General features: G+C 43.0%; 1 long non-coding RNA gene across 1 annotated transcript; it reads left to right on the top strand.

Moving 5' to 3' along the window:
• The first annotated feature begins 5,190 nt into the window (after window positions 1–5,190).
• LOC146835096 (uncharacterized) lies at window positions 5,191–9,147 on the top strand. The gene is made up of 3 exons (XR_014960381.1): window positions 5,191–5,286; window positions 6,505–6,575; window positions 9,035–9,147. It is a non-coding gene; the product is annotated as an uncharacterized LOC146835096 (long non-coding RNA).
• The last annotated feature ends 10,811 nt before the right edge of the window (window positions 9,148–19,958 follow it).

Raw genomic sequence — 19,958 nt, 5'->3', positions numbered from 1 at the left:
ACATTTTTCTGTACCAATACAAAACATGCTTCTATAAATTGACACATACAGCCTAGTTTTTAGTGTAGAATGGTATGAAACAGCCAATGAGTTCTTTTTATTTAAAAAAAATATGTATGCCTCCATTTCCAAACTGTCTTTCATTTCTTTTTCCCATTCTACTGAAATACACCTCCTGAGTGCATCCAGATCTCCTTGGAAGATGTTCACAGTGTGGATTGTAGGGCACAGCTATGTCTTCTGGAGTGAAAAGTATGCAGAGAAAACAGGTATGGTGAGAGACCTTGCTTTGCCAAATGTAGACATTAAATGGATTGGTCAGAGAGGGTTAAAGTGGCACCAATTGATTCCATTGGTGAAATCCTTCATGCAAATCCAACACCCTGACCTCATAATAGTGCACTGTGGTGGCAATGACCTAGGCACTTTGACTGGGGTAGGTCTGGAAATGCTTATGAAGGACACCTTTGCACAACTGTTTTCCCTTTTCCCTAAAACTGCCTTTGCGTATTCTAACATATGCCAAAGGCAAAAATGGAACTGGTCCAATCATTTTTGTCCACAGATTGAGAAAGCTAGGAAACACGTCAACAAATCTGTTTCTGCTTTCCTCCGAGACTATGGTATGGGTTCCATTTACCACAACAACTTGCGTTACGACATGCAAGACATTTATAGAGGAGATGGTGTACACTTCACTGATGAAGGGAACAGAGTCTTCCTCTTGAACCTTAGACTCTGCATCGGTACTTACTTGTAGGTACCACTAAAAAATCACTTCATTAACACAACGGCTCTTTTTAGAGCCCCCTAATATCTAAACACTTAAATCTGAATTTTATTTTTTTTTTTATTTTTTTTTTCTACCGTACGCGTACGGTAAGCTTACCGTACGCGTACTCCGCGATTTTTTAAAAAAATTAATAAATGTTTTTTTCGTAATTTTGTGTCCTTCTTTGACCCCCTTTCAAATGTTAGGGGGTCTGTAACTCTCTTCCTTGCCCCCTTTTCACGATATCTCCCTTTTTTTTTTCTGTGGGAAACACACAAAATGGCGGCCGACACTTCCTGATTTCGTCCGATTCGAATGTTTACAGTCATGTGACAACCAATCAGATTTGAGCTCGCGCACGGCACCGTACGCGTACGGTAAGCTTACCGTAAGCGCACGGAGCGCGCTTAAAGATATATATATTGATTTAAATGCTATTTTCTCAGGAACTACTGAACAGATTTACACCAGACCTGCAAAAGGCACTTCCTTGACCTTAGGGCTACCTCTCTGCCAAATTACAAGTAATTCTCTTCAGCCGTTCGGGCTGTAGCTGTGTCTAAAGGTCCTATGGAAAAATGCATGGGGAAAACGTGTTTTGGGACCCCCCTTTTTTCTCAGCCCCCGCTTGACGAATCCCCCCGAGACTTTCAGGGTAGGAGCGGAGCGTAGCGCCCCATTAGTTTTGAAAATTTCGCGAGGATTCGTCGACCGGCGTCAAAGTTATTCCAAATAGAATGTTGCGGATTTCCTATGGAAACACGGTCCTAACTATAACTATCTACTGGCGACCGCCAGTAGATAATATATATATACACATATATATATATATATACATATATATATATATATATGTATATATATATATATATATATATATATATTCACTTAAAAAACCATAGGTTTCACACATGTTATAGTTAGGTGGATATTTCACTCGTAAAAACCAATGAAATTCCACAGTTATAGTTAGTTCAGATAACTATAACTCGCGCGACCGCCACTCTATCACAAGGATGATGTCATCAGTGATGTCAAGAGTGATGCCACTGACCATGTCATGAGTGATGTAATATGTGACGTCATGAGCAGAGGATTGCAGGCGCGCGAGTTATAGTTATCTGAACTTACTATAACGGTGGAATTTCATTGGTTTCTTACGAGTGAAATATCCACCTAACTATAACATGTGTGAAACCTATGGTTTTTTAAGTGAATTTGCAAGGTTTTTTAAATGCTAATTCCTAACTATAACGTGTGTGAAACCTATGGTTTTTTCAGTGAATTTGTACGGTTTTTTAAATGCTAAGTTATGTATGCATTATTATATTTTTTATATATTTATTTTACAATAAACTACGTATTATTTATTTTTATTTTTTATGGTTTTTCACCGTGCGCGCACGGTGTGCGCACCCCCGCGATTTAAAAAACAAAAATATTTAAATGTTTTTTTCTGCCTTCGGGGTCCTTCAGGGACCCCCTGACAAAGGCTAGGGGGTCAGGAACTCTCTACCCTGCCCCCTTTTCACGTTCGCCACCTTCCTTTTCTGCCCCCTTTTCACGTTCGCCACCTTCCTTTTCCACTCTCGCACTGAAAACAAACAAAATGGCGGCCGACACTTCCTGATTTCGACCGATTCGAACGTTGACTGACATGTAACAACCAATCAGAATTACGCTCGCGCGCGTTAGGGTGCGCGCACGGTGCGTGCACGGTGCGCGCACGGTGTGCACACGGTGCGCGGCTATAGATATGTATGTGCTTTTAACTGCAATTTTCTCAGGAACTACTGAACAGATTGACTCCATATATGCAAAAGGCACATCCCTGACCTGAGGACTACCTCTCTGCCAAATTTCAAGTAATTCTGTTCAGCCGTTCGGGCTGTACCTTCGACTAAAGGTCCTATGGGAAAATGCATGGGGAAAACGTGTTTTGGGACCCCCATTTTTTCTCAGCCCGCGCTTGACGAATCCCCCCGAGACTTTCAGGGTAGGAGCTGAGCGGAGCGCCCCATTAGTTTAGAAACTTTCGCCAAGATTCGTCAACCGGCGCCAAAGTTATTCAAAATAGAATTTGGAGATTTCCTAAGGAAACACGGTCGTAACTATAACTATCTACTGGCGACCGCCAGTAGATAATATATATATCACTTCAATACTCTTCCACCATATTTCCATTCTTTTGGATGCTGGATGCAAAGAGCACGGACCACAAAATCCTTTAAACTTCCGCTCAGTTTATTTCATGCTTTTCACAAAACAGGAACGGCAGCCATTACGCGTTTCGTCCCTCCCTGGGGACTTGATCACATGACGCGCATTTGCAAATAGGAATGCTTTTTATAGGTTACGCACTTTTTAAACTTTTTTTCTCCTTCATTGTTTCCCTCGTATTTTTTTTTTCGAGATAATCCCTTAACTTTATTTATTTGTGGTTGTGCTATGTGTGTAAACACCACCTGGTTTGATTTCTTCAAGATATTCATACCAACAATTAAAGGCGAGTAGAAGACATCAACATAGGACTGGTATTCCTTGTCGTAAGTTATAGGCTTGGGTAATTCAAATACAGTTTCAAAGTTGGTCCCATGGCTACTTTTAAGGTGCAAGATATTGTGTACAAATTTGCAATTAAATAAATAAATAGTTAGATAAATAATTGTTTACAAATCCTAAACAATTCCTGTTTAAATACAGCCTTAAAAGTAGTAAAAATAGTAAAAACAATATCATATATAGTAATTAAATATATTGCATCATTTCATAAAAGTTAATAAATAAATAAATGCATAAAATTTATATAAAAGGATGAATCCAAATCCTTTAGACCTGCCCAAATACTCTCTTTTTTGCTATAATAGTGTTTATATAGAGTATAGGCTGATCCATTTTTGATTCTTGGATTTTAATCATTTGCATATATCAGACTACCCATATTGGTAAGCTGAAGAATATTGTTTATTCAATGAGTTGGTAATCTAACCAACCATTTTTGAAACTGAACTTAAAATGATATCTTATATCTTCACTTACTAAAAGATTTTGTTATGGTTTTTAGGTCTCGGCTGCGAAGGCTGCGCTCGCGCAGTCTCGCTCCGAGATTTAATGACTTGGAGAAGAGGGGCTTGAACCCGCCCCTCTTCTCCCCTGTTCTCCATTGGCTGGCCTCTTGAATGCTGGCCAGCCATTGGAGAAGAGGTCAGTCATTCACATTAGGCCCCGTTCTTTTCGGATCGGGGGGCGTGTTTTTTGCGAGAAGTCTCAGGGAGGAGACAACAGCAAAACACGCCCCCGAATCCGAAAAGGACGCTGCCTTTCTCCGAGGCATTTCTGTTTTGCCTCAGAGAAAGGCGGTGGTGTCAATGGCGTCCTCTCACCCTGCTGTCGGCTTCCGTGTTGTTCGTTCCTTGGAGGATTCAACTCCTGCTTTCCTGATCTTCAGCCTCATTTCAACGCGGCATACTTCTCACCACAGCCGCTCCGAGGGTCACCAAAGTGCGAGTCTCTCCCCCTGCACTCGTGGCCGGGGCCCGCACCACGTGTGAAGCCGCGAGCTCGAGTTACAGGAGCCGCCCGCAGCGTTCAGCTCCGCCACCGCGGCCGGACGCCTCTCTCCGGGTCACACAGCTCGGCACAGTTCAGCTTCCAAAGCCGCGAGCTCGAGTTACAGGGGCCGGCCGCCTCTCTCCGGGTCACACAGCTCGGCACAGTTCAGCTTCCAAGGCGAGTGTCTAATCTGTAGGGACTTTGGCAAGAGTCGGCATAGAAGAGTATGAAAGTAGGAGTGAGGACTTAACCAACTTTGATGTATTCTGTTCAAAATCCGAGGAAGGTTCAAGGACCTTGTTTGTTATCATTCTGCAGGCGCTTTATATCTATTTGTAAATACCGCATTATTCAATGACCTTCTACAAGACCTTTGGCACCACCTTTCCACAAAGCTCTTAGAACCTTACCTTTCCCCCGACAGGACTGTCCTCCTTGGCTGGCACCACTAGTTTATTTGAGGTTGGATGCTCGAAGTAGTGAAACATTATTTTATCCTCTGCGACAGAGATCCATAATGTGGCACATCAGCCCTAAATGCTGTTTATCCAACATTCCCTAATCAAAGCTGCTCACACCCAGGCCTCCGAGGTATATTGTGCAAAGCAAGTTGTATGTATAGATTAAACACCACTATATTTTTTGAATTTCTCGAGTTGGTGTTCACCACAGACAGTATAACCACTCAGAGCTGGCAAGTGTACAGTTTGAACAATATAGTGTTTTTGTTGATGATGTCATTACCGCTACTGGCTTTATAGTGCTTAGCATGTTTACTGAAGAACTCGCTTTCTCAGTTGATTTCTCCTCCCTCGTAGTTATCGTAGGTATAGAGCTTGTCACTCACTTTCTGTTGTTCTTTCAAGGATAAGTTGTTGTCTTTGCTGCAGATGGTGAAGGATTTGTTGGCCCAGAACTCCTTTTGCCGCTCAGTGTTCTGCCAGGAGCTTTGGAGAGTGCAGGTGAGTTATGAAGATCCCCCCATGCCATCACAATGAGCCTCACTGCACTTGGGAGGACACAGCACTTGAAGAAGCCTAGATGTGTTCGATAAGGGTCCTTGGAAGGCATGTCTAGTGACAAGTTGAATACAAAAAAGCAATCGCTCCGAACAAGGTATTTTTTCCCCTTAGAACTAAAATGACCATTTTAGTAAACTGACTGGTGAAAAGCCATAAAACACCCATGCAATCCAATCTGTGTCCAAGTTTTCTATCCTCCTCATTTCCATCAGTGTAACTCGTGTAATTGAAGAATGAACACAAAAGTGTTACACAAAGCAAGAAACTCTTTTCATTCGTGGAGTTCAATTTCTGAACCTAATGAGTTAACATTTATTGTATATAGCATTTACGGAATGCCAGCATGATTTCACTTTTATAATTTGATAAAAACAAGTACTATAGTTGACCCCTTAAAGTCTAAACCACCTCAAATTATCCCAGCTGTGAAGATCACATAAGCGTGCTCAGGGGCGCAACGCCCATTGGGTTGAAAGGGCTTCAGCAACCCCGCGCCCCCCCCCCCCCTCGTGTGTGTCAGCCCGGCTGAGACAGCTTCCCGGGCACCCACACAGCCGCACCCGAGCACTTCAAAGCTCTTTAAAAGACCATTTACTTGCTAACGAGGCTTGGTTGTTTTTCACCCATTCTTAGAGCCCCTGCAGCTACACTGTGCCTATTGCTTGAAGAATTGCCCCCCCCCCCCCCCCGTCCCCGAAATTCAGAAATTTTTCTTGGAGGTGGCCAGAAGCTGTCTGAGACTAAATGCAGAAGCAGTATTAATCTCCCCCAGGCGGCACACGTCCCACGGGACCTACTGTCCATCAATGACAAGAAAAGCACATTTCAGTCCATTGTAGGCATTCAAGCTAATCTTTTTTATTTAATTGTATAATTCTCTGTGTTTAAACCTTTGAAACGTATTGACGTGGCGATATTATAAGCGAGATAGATAGGTTATTTGTTATATTAAAAAACCTATCGAAGGATGCTTTTACGCTGGGACCATAATGAATGTTTCTGATTACCATCACTATTAATGAGAATTCCAAAATGAATCCTCATAATGAATCCACAACTTCCTTGTTGTTAGAGAAGAGAACGATGCAACTTTCAGTAGAATTGTCATGGGCGGTCTGCGATGGTGTAAAGTGTGACTTTGTTTCTCTTCACCCTCAGACCCCCCCAGTGTTGGAGGCTGTCTGGCACCTGCACAAGGAGGTCGTGGAGTTGGAGGAACTGCTGGAAAGGTGTGTACTGTTTTAGTGCGTTCCAGAGTTCAATCTGCAGGGTTAGGGTCCAACATTTGCAAATTCTGCTTAGTATTGTCTAAGTGAAAGTGTGACCGTTTCACAGTGGAAAACTGGACATCCACAGCTCCTGCATGTGTTTCTATTTTGTGGCGAAGCTGTTTCAAAATGCTCTCTGGTGTGTAGATAACAATAGGTGTGCGTTTTCTTCTGCACTGTACTAGCCATTTGATTGAGGTTGTGTTCTTTGCATCATTAACTTAATCTAGATTCACTTGCTGTGCACTATATTATCATTACCATAATATTACCATTACCGGTCATAGGTCACCAGTGGCAAACAACCTCAGCCTCAATGGTTGAGGCCTGGTTGCCATGTTTGCCCTGTGGCCTCCCTAACAGGCACTGACAATTAAGATATTTAACCATCATCATGGCCGGCTTTAGGGTGGTGCGACTGGTGTCACCGCACCAGGCGCCAAGCTCAGGGTAGCTGTGCTTTGAAATAAATTATGAGTTTAAAACCACTAGCTGCACAGTTCCTTGTGTTTGCAGCAATTTTTGGGTAACAAAAAAAATGTCAAGAGAACTCTAGAGGGGAGAGGATGTGATAGGGCTGTCGACCTCGAAGCTGGTAAACCGGGTTACAGTCTTGGCAGGGACGCTCAATATCCTGTGATTCTGGACAAATCACTTAATCTTTCCGTGTGTAAGAAAAAAATGAATGTGTCCGTCTGTAACGCAACTGGTGCTCATGTAAAGCGCTCTGATACCTTCGGGTCAAGTTAGTGTTATATAAAACTCTGAATTTGTCTAGTAGCTAGTTTGACTCAAAATAAAGTGGTGCAAATGGTTAATATATCTGCTGCAAAGCACGCTTACCTTACAGATGACAGAATTGCTCAGTGGGTTACTGCTTTTGTCAGAGATATCGTTTTTTTTTTTTTTTTAACATACTTTATTGATGACCGTGACAGCATATCCAGTGCAATGAATACCATAGAGAGGTGGTCTTTTGTATTTAAAACAGATACAACATATACATCGCATGAGTCTATCATACCGTGTTTGTACTATTTGGTAGGAAATGAAAGGCAAAAGGTTCCGGTGACAACATGAGTTCCATATCATTGCATCTGTATCAGATAAAGTTACATCATAAAGCATATACATTTCCAATTAATGAGAGCAACAATCTCAACTATATCCCATCCCTCCCTAACCCTCCCAACCCATACTCGTGGTCGGTCAATGCCTGAGATCCATAATAATTGGAGGAAGATGCTAGCAGTGTAGTTCTGAGGGGTCTGCAGTGCCCCTAGGTCTTAGTGTATGGGTCTGAGTCTTGTAACCTAATGGCGAATAGTCGTAAAGCGACATTGTGTGTTATGGGGGTGGGGTACTTTGTGGAGGTAGTAAGTCAAGTAATTCGAACTCGTGTAGCATAAGCTCACACTCCATCGAAATTGGGGTCTTCCGTAGGCCTTTCTCTTACTCCCTTCGGAGAGCTGCAACCTCAGCTTTCCCCCACTGAATCATGTCCTCTTGCCAGCTGGACACCGCTGGGCACCTGGGGGATTTCCATCTCATGGTGAGGGCTCTTACTGCCAAGATGAGGGCTAGGTCTAAGAATCTCAGTCGTACCTTCTGTACTTTTGTACATCAGAGAGATCCTTTTGTTACTTGTAGTTCATAAGTCACAATCCTAATGTAGCACAGGGACGTATGAGCGGTCCTCAAAGAGCAGCACGCAAACTGCAAGGTATGTGTTACCATGTTAGTTTTTCCCCCAGTCGTTCGTTATCCTAATGTTGTTAAAAAGTGTTCATTTAGGCAGAAATACATTCTTATTAGTAAAGTCAACTCCAACCACTGTGTTACGTTTTACATCTTCATTTTGGGCTTCCCCAAGCAAAGCACTGTTAAAATATTCTACATGTCAGTATGGATAACATGTGACTTCTACACCTTGTAGTCCTCTTTGTCTTATGTAACCTTTCCTTAACATTGATTTGCACACAGATGATTATTTATCTTTGTGTAATGCATGTGTGATGTAATGTGCTCTGACACACTAAACTGATATGACTAGTCCTATAAAACAAATGAAATACCTGTGAGAGCAGGGCTATGGCTAGATGAGGGTCACAGTTGGAGGGTGGTAGTGAGGGACTCCGTGGTGCAGTCAGTCATTGGGGGGGTGCCAGCAAAGATTGTCACACCAGTCTCCACCAGTGCTTAAGCTGGCCCTGACAATCATTCTGGCCTGCGTAGTCTTTGCTTAGCATAATGCACACTCATGAGCAACGCTTGTGATGCTTCAGAAATTCTCTTTGATGGAAGAGCTTCATGTGCCAGAGCTTATTTCGTATGTATGGTGAATGGTGAAAGCTGGCCTTTATTCCTCGGTGTTGCTTAATCATAAGTGAATAACCCTGAATGTGGTGTCCCTTTTACAGCTCTCGTGACCATGGGGTGGCAGTGGAATGGCTGTGCAGTGGTCTGTCTCTCATGTGTCGGTGCATGACACATCACCCTTCTGACCAGGAACTTTCCACTCTGGTTCTTACAGGTAAGTCTGCCTCAGGTGTTTGCCTGCGCATCTTTTCTGCAGCTTCTTGTTCCTCTGTATTCACATAACTGTTTTACGTATCTCTCTATTTTATGGAGATCTCTGTTGGGATTCTTAATTTGTTTATATTATTACAGTACAAATGACCTACAGTTTAGTCTACTGACATCTCATGTTGGTGCTGTCGATCTGCCTCATTCTCCCTTCATGTTTACATTTCACTGACATTGTCCATTTACTGCTACAGCCACCTTCTGTTGTTTACATAGTATACATTTCCTCTTCAGAAATTCTGCATGCATCCCAAACCACATTAGTTTCTCTTAACTGCTCATACTACTCTATTGAGCACCTTTTTGGTATTTAGTTAGGAGAGGCATCCACTATTTTTTATTCCTTATTCACCCGCACTAAGTTTATCAGTCTTCTCATGTGGTTAGCTTAGTTTGTGATATCCACCACCAAATTAAAATTTTATTAATTGGTGGTACCCTGTCTACAAGAACTTTAGTCCTGATTTAAGACTACATCTTGGTTTATTATTTGTCAGTCATGTCATTCCACTGATTTGTAATATCTATTATCACCCCATCAGCCATCTGTCCCCAGTGGTTCATCTGATAACACTGCTATTAAAGTGTGTGGTTCCCACTGCAAGAATCTTATAAAACTCTTCCACAGAGATATTGGTACAATGAGAGTTGTAATTTTTAATTCTAAAGTTGACCTCAACGTTTCTACACTTCTGCTGAATCATCTGCTTTTTTTGTTCATTTACCAGAATTACTAAACTATCCAACTTGGATCAACCCTCATATGTATGGGTGAACTTTGTTTTTCTTACTTCATGCCATGCTATCTGTAACTTTAGGCTGCTGTCCCTGACCCTTTTAAACAAGTCTAAAACTGTATGCCATGGTTTAGCAAAACTGCTCTAAAATTTCTGACATCCAGCCCTCAATGGCATATTTTATGAACCAGGATCTTGGTTTTGTTTTCTAATTTATCCTCTCTCCTAGGCATTGGTGTGCTCTGCTGATATCTTGTTTGTCTTCCTGCAGCTAGAAACTCACTCTATGGGGTTAACTTATAGAGTTTTGTGTTCTGATATGGACCTTACTCTCCATTAGGCCTGTCTATAATTCTTTGTTAGTCCTTGGTCCCAACATTCCAACCCCACTATCCCATCCTGGTTTATTGTGCCCTGAATCATTTGCATTTCGATGTTGTTGTTTTTTTTGCCTGTATTCTCCAAATTTAGAAAATCTTCTATCATGTGTATTTGCTCAACATGGCATATCTATCCTGTTTTTGGGAATGAATGCATGTATTGATGCTCTCTGCTAAATTTAGCACCTGGCCTCTCATTGGACTTTTGTGTTAATATTGTTCAAGTTTCTCTGTTTGTCTGTTTTTCATGGTACTCTTCAATCTGTGCTGAAATCCTCCTTATTGAAGATAAATAATGCCTTATAGATGAATCAATATGTATTTTGGTGATTGCGCGGGGTTATTAGTTAAGTTCTTTAAGCATCGGTGGGATCAAGTCATACTTGGATTGCTATTCTGTAATGTCAGATGGCTGTCCGCAATGCTGGTGAGTAGGCATTGCTGTGGTCCGGGTGAGACTAAAACCCAGCTTGAACAACAGTTTGGTACTCTGACTTCAGGGTAATGTGTGTAAGGGAAATCTGGTGACTGGCTATCTGGGTCTTCTTGCCCATGTGAATTTTGAACTGAGCCCGCTGCAATGTGGACGACCAGTGATTTGGCACAGTTCAAGAGTTGAGGTGTAAAGTGGTTGAGGTTCTTTTGTGTGAGCTATTCTTGTATATAAACTTGTTTGCGGTTTGTAGCAATCAGTGCGGAACCTATTTTTAGGGGAGTTAGATTGAAAGAGCCCTTCAACATGGAGGCTTGAACAATGGCAAATGGATCCTTCGGCCAGCTGTGTTGCCAAGAGTTGAGAACTTTAAGTTGAACTGGGTGTCCAGTCACAAGCCTGCCTAGAAGTTTCTTGTAGAGGTTGAAGATGACTGGAGATAAAATAGTCCTTATATACACTCTGATCATTAGGTTCTAATTTGCAGCAGGTGGTTTATGTTGTTTAGGTAGTTGATTACCCACTGTAGGACTGTGCCACAAAAGCCCATATGTAATGCATAAGTGATGTTGAAGGCACCATCTGCCACCTAGATTGTTGCCATCTATCCTGTAGCTTAAATCCTTATTGATAGGAGAGTGTTGGTCTTGATGCTCAACTGCTTTGTTAACTGCTTACCCAGCATTGGAAGGTGAGTGGTAAATCAGTAGTTGGTGAAGTACTTTGGGTCGAGTATTTTTCAAAAGCAGAAGGATCTGTCTGCTCTCTAGAATGAAGGTCACGTTATCTAGAATGAGAAAGGTAAGGGCCGCACCCTACAGTGGCTAAGATATCACATATCGGCTTTTTCCCCATTTCCCCTTGCCCCTTTTTAGGTCTCGGCTAGCGAAGGCTGCGCTTGCGCAGTCTCGCTCGCGAGAGATAATGACTTGGAGAAGAGGGGCTTGAACCCGCCCCTCTTCTCCCCTGTTCTCCATTGGCTGGCCTCGTAAATGCAGGCCAGCCACTGGAGAAGAGGTCAGTCACTCCGATTAGGCCCCCTCCTTTTCGGATCGGGGGGCGTGTTTTTTGCGAAAAGTCTCAGGGAGGAGACAACAGCAAAACACGCCCCCGAATCCGAAAAGGACGCTCCCTTTCTCCGAGGCATTTCTGCTCTGCCTCGGAGAAAGGCAGTCGTGTGCTCGTCCGCTCCCCTTTCGTCCGGTTGCTGCTCTGGTCTCCTCACCTTTTCAAGGGTCTTCTTGTGTTTTTTTTACCGGCAGGCTTCAGCTCTGCCTCTTCTCTCGCCCTTTCACTGTCTCCCCCGCCGCCCCCTCCTCAGCCTCTTCCTCTGCAGTCTCCGCTGGACCCGACCTCCCTCAGCATTAGTATGCCCAGCGCCCTCTCTCCCCCAGTCCCTCCGCCTCTGCCTCTCTGCCTCCCTCCCTCCTCCTCGCCTCTCTCCCATGACGTCTGATCACATCTCGATGCCTTGAGAAGGATGCCCGTGCTATCACCAGCAACAAACATTGCACCCGATTCCTCAGTTCCAAAGTCAGAAGCTGTGTTTCGTTTGCAGAAAGGAGTTTGACTCAGGCCGTTATCAATCGAACTTAGCGTAACTGGGTCTTCTCTGTGGCTCTTACATATTCTTTCTTCGATTTTATTGGCAGTATTGGTCTTTGATTGTTGCAGTCCACTTTTTATACGCATGAAGCATTATGTTCTGTAGTGTTTCTTTTCTGTCTATTGTTTATATCGGCATCCTTGTTATGATGATAGCTGCCTGTCTGTCTGGCATAGCGGTACCGCCTTCTCCTAGTACCCCGCTTTTCATTGGTGTAAACCATTCCTCTATTTGCCTAGCAGCGCTCTACTGGTGAAAACTCTGGAGAGTTAGAATTCTGCTTCCGGGAGCGCGTTGTGGACGTACAGAGGCCGCCATTGTGGGAGCGGAGGATCAGGTCCTGGATAACGACTCCGCGGTAAGGAACTGGCAGGGGGTATGCAAGTTGTTCGATTTGAGGCTATGTGAAATGATATGTATACGTGTAAAAGTCAGAGAGATTGGGCGATGTGGGGAGGTATTCGGGAAAGTACTTTACAATCGCTTGATAGGCTGTTAAAATCCTCTGTCGGTGTTGGCCTAGGCTTTTACCTCTGTCCGAGTTCTCAGTATCGTAATCCAGTGCCCCCTTTCACCGATCGTAAGTTTAACGGTGAGTGTTAGCCCCTCGCGGTTGTGTCCTCCCATTTGACAACTCTCTCCGACTTCTTTCGTCTGTAGCTGCAATGGTCACATCCGTCCACACTTTCACACAGTAGTTGTGCTCCTGTTCCTCCGTTGCAAAGTTTTAACTACTGTCTCTCTCATAGAATGCTGCTATAACCAATTTCAGTAGAATCGAGCTGCGATTTTCCAAGTTTCTGTGCATGGCTTCAGTACTACTACTGTGTATGTCAGGGAAGCTTGCACTGGTCTATTCTGTGAGGATCCCAGCACGGTTAAGAAAGTGTTGAACACGTCTGTACTTCTACTACCAATATTTGTGCTCGAGGGGGCCTTGCTCTGTTGCCTATGCTGTCCCTCCCTTCTGTAAAAGCTTGCATGCTACTGTTCAGTTGCACCTGTGTGTTTGTGAGAGATTATCAATACTATTTCTTGCGTTGTCGTGTGTGTGTGTCTGCCCACATAGCTTACAGTGCTGCATTAGCTGTCCTGATTCTACGTCTAAAGTAAACTTGCATTGCTGAAGTATGATGCAGCGTTGAGTATGCGAGCGAAGCTTGCTTACTCTTCTACCCGCTGGCCGTCGCATCCATAGAAAACGGCAAAATACATCAGTGAGTGAAATTGTACTGCCGCAGTTTGTGCTGTACTTGTTCGGTCTCTGCATCAAGCTACAGTACTGCTTTGTTGTGCCCGATCTGTGTTAGAGAAGCTTCTCGCGCTCCTGTCTGTGCTCTACACGCCCAGTGTCTGATGGAAGCTTGTACTGTTGTTGGGTCTGTTCTGTCTGCGTGTGAGGTCAGCTAGGCCTAGTGTTGCCCACACTGTACTATTTTCTGTGAGAAGGAAGCTTGCCCTGCGTCACGTGGTGCACGTGTGTGTGTAAGCTTGCACTGCTGGTTACCCCGCTCCTGTTCTTTGTAGGATGGGTTTGTAAAGTGCCAGTTCTGTATCTCCCCTGCTCTTGAGACAGGCCTGCGCTTCTACTGCCTATGCACTATCAGTTTTATTTATGGTGGAAATTGCTCTACCTCATGTGGTGCACACACTGTGTGTGGAAGCTTACATTGCTGGTTACCCCACTCCTGTTCTTTGCAGGAGTGGGGTGTTAAGTGCCGGTTCTGTATCTCCCCTGCTCTTGAGGCAGGCCTGCGATTCTGCTGTCTATGCACTATTAGTTTTATATTATCAGGCCTAGTTGGCTTGATGTGGAAAATGCTACGATTTTTTAAATATCATTTTGTGTGAGGGCGCATGTGGCCGTGAATACTGTTGTTAGGGCTCCAAGGTATAGACAGATTGACAGTGCGGTTTTGCTTTGTTCAATTATAGGGTGAAATCGGATTAGTAGAAAAATACCGCCTACTACTATGGTGCTCGAGTGCAGCAGGGCACAAACTGGGGTAGGGCCCTCTTGTGGCGGCCCCTACACTCCCACCTCTCTACTCCTCCCCCCACCCCCTTTTACTTCCTCATCTCCGTCCCCAGGGACCGGGCGCGCAACACCAATTGGACTCAAAGGGCTTCATCCCCCCCCCCCCCTCGTGTGTGGCAGCCCGGGATGAGACAGCTTCCCAGTGCCCACACAGCCGCACCCGAGCACTTCACAGGTCTTTGAAAGACCATTTGCATGTTAATGAGGCCTCGCTGGTGTTTCACCCTTTCTAAGAGCCCCTGCAGCTCCACTCTGCCTATTGCTTCAAGATTCAGGCCAGGCCCCCCCCCCTCCCCCCGCAAAAAAAATGTCTTCGCCCCCCCCCCTCCCCTCGTAATTGGGCTCTAGTTGCGCCTCTGTGTGCAACCAGACCTCTTGCACGGTCTGGGAGACACAACCTAACACATTGCTTTATAAGTGTTCCCCTTAACTTAATTGTTTTGTTCGGTGTTGATTGTTTCTTCTCCCTGTCACATAATAATTAAATGCACGATACAACTGAAATGCTTGTGACAGAACATCACCAGTAAAACAGTCCGATGTTATTATTTTTAATTTCACAATATTTATTGCAAGCATATAGTGGATTGGTCAGGTAGCCGCCTGTTTTCTCTTTTTGTTTTTGTGCCGCTTGCTAAATATCCATTGCAACAGCTTGCCAAGTCCAGATACATTGGGTTTGCCAATGCTTGTTTGTAGTGGCTCGGCTTCCGCTTTGCACCCCGTGCGCTGTCTCAGCTGAGGTCTCATAGTGAGACGCGTGAAGTTTGAAATGCCCACTCCTAATTCAGATGTTGCCACCTCCCTAAGAATTGGTGCAAATAATGTTTGCTTCTGTGTTCAAGCATAGCGCCTAAGCGGTGTGAAGCGCTTTTTACACTTTGTTCACTTCCCCCGTCATTGTTTACCGGTAGCAATAGAAAGTGCAAAAGTAAAAAGAAATGTGTAACCAATACAAAGAAAGGTGACGTAAAAGCCACTTAAATGTGTTTCCTTCACTTTGAGGGTTAGTGATTCATTGGCAGCAAAAGCGTCTTTTAAATGATATCACGACAAGAGACAGCAGGGTGATTCTTATCAACGTGGTTATTTAAAGGACTCTTCTATTTGCCTTCCAAAATTATTTAACTGCACAGAAATGTGAGTTTTTACATGATTAGCATAAAAGAAAGCAAAGTATGTACATGTCGTGAACTAAAATGGTGAAAAATCAGGAATGAATGGAAAATATACAAAACTACAAGTCCCATAATGCCTGTGGTAAAACGAATCCCTCAACGGGAGCCGAGCACTTTTAAATGTAGCACGAGCGGATTTGTCGGGGTAGCTCTCACGCTTTCAAGCATATGAACGTGGTCCCTCGGAGCCTTGCTTCCTGCGCAGGGGTGCGTGCGCCCCCGGAGAGGCAATTCTGTCGCTTGACCTTTGAAATGCGTCATTGTTTACACTGTAAGTAGATGCTTTTTTTGTTGACAAAGATTACAGACAAATCAACATATGTTTGTGAAGACTTACAGTGCTGAGAAGGAATGACTGCCAATTGAGACTACGAATACCATGATGCAACGCGTGAAATAAAACTAAAGGGGGCTGGACCTGCCCAACCTGAAAAGCGTGTGATCTGCAATTCCTTTGCATCAATTTCTTTTCCTGTGTTGTCATTGGGACATCCTTCGCAGAATTACTTTTAAATATAGCACCCAGAAGCGATCCAGTCTATACAGTGCTCTGTGAAACTAGAATTTCGCACTCAGTGCTAACATAGCGCAGCGAGGCACACAGGGAAAACAATGAATTTTCATGCAAAATCACCCCCAGCCTCATGTACCTCTGGCGCTATTACCGGACTGGTGGTCTGAGCTCCTCTTAATGTTTCTGGGCGCTATGTGTGTGGTTGGGGGTTAGGGGTCTGGGTTAGAACAGATAAGGGCATCATTGTAAAGAACAGGAGTGACAAAGAGTGTCTGAACTGTTTTGTTTGTTTACAAATTCTGATGTAGCGCTGGTATGCTGCCTGTCTGCTGTTTCAAAGCGCTTTGAGACACTGCAAGCATGCAGACATGATAAGACAGGGCTCAGAGAATACAGTGATAGTGTAATATGAATGCAGGGGCACGGGCTGTGAGATAATGTTGTCGCCTAGAGCCCCCCCACCCCCGTGGGTTCAAAGGGATCCAGCCAGCAGGATATATTCTGGTTGTCTATCTGTCCACCCCAGCTGTCAACTTGTATTAAATAAACAAGCATTTACAATGCAACGGTCTCGGCATTGTTAAAGTTAGAGCTATTGGCATTGCTCATGACAATGCCGTTTCTTTAAATGTTTTAAAAACAAAAACATAAACAAAAATAATGTCATGAGCACTGCCAATAGCTCAAACTTTACCAATGCCGAGACCATTGCATTGTAAATGCTTGTTTGTTTATGTTGTGTGCTCATCCCTCATTGATGTACAAAAATTCAGTGCTTATAAAAAAGTGCTGAGTGCCTAAGATTAGTCTAAAAAAAGTGATTAAAAAAAAGGTTCACTTAAAAGGGAGAATTTGGTAGGCTGATTGGTCTTGAGATTCATGGTAACTTCAAATCTATTTCCTGTTGTTAGAATTGTCAATACATTTGTTACAGAGGCTACTTCTTAAGACTATCGCAGTTTTCTCTGTGTTTGTTATTGCTATCGTGCTATAAACATTACAAAATGTACTTCTAAAGTCATTCTTATGATTCATTTGGTACTTATACTGGTGGACCATAATTATTATTGCAAACTGGCATGTAATTCTTCAGAGCTGTTTAACCCATTGGGTTGTTTGGTATCTAGGTTTAGAATATAATTCATTTCCAATATACGAAGGGTCCTTTCCCTGTTACCTCCTCGTTTGTTTCTGGGGACAGAATCTAATAGGAAATATTTAAGACCTTTTGGATCCCCATCATGTTGCTCATGAAAATGACGTGCCACAGGATAAGCCTGGTCATGATTTTTAATGGCTCGTATGTGTTGAAGTATACGCTTATGCCCTTGCAAGATGGTACTGCCAATATATCTCAGTCTGCAAGGACATTCCAATATATATATCACATATTCGGTTTTGCAATTCAAGGCCTTGGTAATTTGTCTGTTCGGTCCACCGAAAGGAGTTGAATATTCGGTGGTAGTTACTCCAAACTGACAAGCCTTACATGTTTTACATTTGAAAAATCCGATTCTTTGAGCTAACCATGACCCCTTAGTTCACAGGGGTCATTGTCCACCAAGGTATCCTTCATTGAAGTATTTTTTCTATATGTTATAGAAGGTTTTTTAGAAACTGATTCATCTATTATTGGATCCTGTTTAATCAGATACCAGTTTTTGTTGATGATCTTTCGTACTGATGACTCGTGCTGATTATATTCCAGAATAAATCTGAATTTACTAGGTGGTATGCCTAGCTCTGTTGCTTGTACTTTAGGTTTTAACAGATTGTCCCTTGTTTTCAAATTGCTTTTATTAAATGCTTTGACTAAACATGTTTTACTGTAGCCTTGTTCTCTAAATCTGGTTAAGCATTCCAATTGTGCTGTTTCCAAATCTTTGTCATTACTGCAAATGCGTTTAGTGCGCAGTAGTTCCCTATATGGAATGCTTTGCACTAAGTGTTTTGGGTGTGCACTTCTTGCATGAAGGATGGCATTTCCTGCCGTAGGTTTCCTATGTAGCCTGGTGTCTAATTTATCATGATTGACAATGAGCTCTACATCTAGAAATACCACATTGGTTTTGCTGATGTTGGCGGTGAAACTCAGATTTAGATCATTGATGTTGATGGATTCAATAAATTTCAATGCTGCCTCCTCAGTGCCCTGCCATACTAAGAAGAGGTCATCAATGAACCTCCACCAACATTTTACGTGGGTTTCTAGAGTTTCAAAATATTTGTTCCTGAGAACCAGCTCCTCCCACCAGCCCATGTGTAGGCAGGCATAGCTGGGGGAAAAGCTGGCTCCCATGGCTACTCCCTGCAACTGTTGAAACATGGTATTTTGGAACATGAAAATGTTATTCAATAAACACATTTCTACCATATTTACTAACATTTTAGTATGGTCAGCATATTGGGACCCTCTTTTCAACAGATAATATTGTAGAGCTCGTAACCCGTCCCTGTGCTTGATTGAAGTATATAATGAGGCCACATCAAGGGTGATCAATAAATAGTCATTATGCCAAGAAAAATTAGCCATTTTGGCCAAGAAATCCCCTGTGTCTCTGATGTACGAGGCTAGTTTCCGAACATGTTCCTGTAAAAAAAAAGTCAACATAGATTGAGGTGTTTTCGAAAATACTGTTCCTTGCCGATATAATTGGTCTGCCTGGAGGGTTTCTTTCGTTCTTATGTACTTTGGGGATGAAATACATGATGGGGATAGTTGGATTGGCATTCCATAGATATTTATATTCATCAGAGGTTAATTGTCCAGTGTCACGCCATCCCATCAGCTTTGTTTTGAACGCCGTTTGTACTGAATTGAAAATCAATTTGTTGCTATTTCCATAGCATGTTTTGTCATTCAGTTGGCGCATTGCTTCTGCCAAATAATCCTCTTTTTTCCATAGCACGACGTTGCCGCCTTTAGCCGCATTTCTAATGAGTACTTCCTTGTTGTTTTTTATTTTCGTCATTAGTTGATGATATTGGAGCTCTTTTTTGTTTTTGACAGTCTTGTTTTTTTCTTTGAGTGTAACTTTATTTAGTTGTTTTAAGTCTTTAATGACTTGTTCCTGGAAACTGTCTATTGTATCCTTTATCATGAGTGGATAAAATTTGGATGGCGGCTTGAAGGGTGTCTGACATAAATTGGTATTGGTTATCACTGTTTCGCCGCTGGCCTTGTCATTTAAATCATCATCTTCGTGAATTAAATCATAAATGGTATCCACCAAATTACAGGATTCATTTTGAGTAGGTCTTGGGGGAGCAATTTGCGTGGGCTGGTTGTTGATCTTGATCTCCGTTCCAGCATTTCTTTCCATATTTCTGGATTGCGCATGATATTTTTGGAGCTTAAGTTTTCTAACACTCTTATAAATATCCACACGTGATTTAGCATAGTTGAATGAACTTTCAGGGCAGAAGGATAGACCCAAGGCAAGTAATTGTTTTTCAGCAGAGTTAAGGACTACATCAGTTAAGTTGATAACAGTCTTATCACTGGTTGTTGTTGGATCAATGGCCCCTATTTTTTCCAGAATTTCTTCTGCTGACGTCTTGGTGGCTTTTTGTTTGTTTTTTCGTCTGTTTGCTTTCCTTCTCTCCCTTTGTTTGTTGTTTCGCCTCGCTTTGGATTCGCTTGTTGTTTTCTTGGTCTGAGCGATTGGAGGCGTTCTCGACATAAAAAATCCACTTCCTCCGTAAGTGAATGTCTGCATGTCGTTGATTGTTTGGCTTTTGTGCAGAATTCAGATTCAGACCCACTTTCTACGGCCGAACTTAATTCAGATGCAGAAGTTAAATCAGGTTGCGCATTAATTGCTCCCGCCCCATGTTGTTGACTTACTGTAGTACCTGTTTGGTCGGCCTTC

This window comes from Triturus cristatus, chromosome 4_2 (assembly GCF_964204655.1).
Source record: "Triturus cristatus chromosome 4_2, aTriCri1.1, whole genome shotgun sequence".
NCBI classification, from domain to species: domain Eukaryota; kingdom Metazoa; phylum Chordata; class Amphibia; order Caudata; family Salamandridae; genus Triturus; species Triturus cristatus.
Note: the sequence above shows the minus strand (reverse complement) of the source record. Positions and strands in the feature narration are given on the sequence as shown.